This window comes from Sinocyclocheilus anshuiensis, unplaced genomic scaffold (assembly GCF_001515605.1).
Source record: "Sinocyclocheilus anshuiensis isolate Anshui unplaced genomic scaffold, SAMN03320099.WGS_v1.1 scaffold627, whole genome shotgun sequence".
Taxonomy (NCBI): Eukaryota; Metazoa; Chordata; class Actinopteri; order Cypriniformes; family Cyprinidae; genus Sinocyclocheilus; species Sinocyclocheilus anshuiensis.
This window is the reverse complement of record NW_015549703.1, coordinates 942,136-943,235: the sequence shown is the minus strand read 5'-3', so window position 1 is coordinate 943,235 and position 1,100 is coordinate 942,136. Positions and strand designations below refer to the sequence as shown.

At 32.5% G+C, this 1,100-nt stretch overlaps 1 protein-coding gene across 5 annotated transcripts in view; it reads right to left on the bottom strand.

Annotated features, from left to right (window-relative positions):
* LOC107660605 (BRCA1-associated RING domain protein 1-like) overlaps positions 1-1,100 on the bottom strand; it is a 40,377-nt gene that overhangs the window by 18,581 nt on the left and 20,696 nt on the right. The window lies entirely within an intron of this gene.

Sequence of the window (1,100 nt, the reverse complement as noted above, 5' to 3'; positions counted from 1 at the left end):
AATTATACCGTATATAAAATGCGGGCATCAGGGAGCCGCTATTAATATGCGGGGCATTGAAACTGCCTTCGAATGCAGGATCGCTTTTTACTTTCACTTTCGAGATTTGCGATCGCACGGGAACATACATTTATTTCCATGATCTGCCATTTTCGCTATTATCCTCGCTTGTTTTTCACAGTCAGTGCTATGTTCTGATTCGCCTATTTTTCAGTGTTTTTTTGCATGCACTCGATTTCCATAAGGAGGAAACAATGGTGTTTGAGGCTCACGGTATGACATTTCCATGTACAGAACTGTTATTATTCAACTATGCCAAGGTAAATACAGTTTTCCATTCTATGGCACCTTTAAGATAAAGGGCATGTGGGAGGAAGTGAAGCAGAAGTTCCCAAACATCTCGACACCAGGTACATACCATGGCGCAGTTACAAGTTACAAAATATGCACATTTAAAATGAATGAATTAAACACCATCACATAACTGGGCTGAGAAGTATATGATGGCATACCATTCAACAAGAGAAATGTGTCAACCTGTAGAGATTTTGCAACATCTTTTCTTTTGTAGCGTTGAGGTGCAGTAACAAGCAGATATATTGACTTTTATCCATTTAATAGTATTTGTTTTATTGTTGGATGTTAGATGTATTCAATCATGACAAATCCAATTTTTTGGGGTTTTGTTCATAAAATTTCAAATTAAAATTAATAATTAAATAAATATCAAATGAAATGAAGTACTGAAATGAAGTAATTTGTAAAGTTATTATTTTGCTGTATATATACATACATTATATATATACGTGTGTGTGTGCGTGCGTGCGTGCGTGTGTGTGTGTGTAATATACAAAAAATTAAAATATAGAAAATAAATTAATACTTGCATTCAGCAAGGATGCATTAAATTGATGAAAAGTACATACAGTGATAATTTTATACATCCTGAAAATAATGTATTACGGTTTCACAAAAAGCATTAAGCAGCAACAACATGTTTGAATATTGATAATAATAATAATGATAATTAACAAATAAAGGCATAAGATATTTTATTCAAAAACATTAAGAACAGCCTTTATCAAATTGTAAAAAAAAAC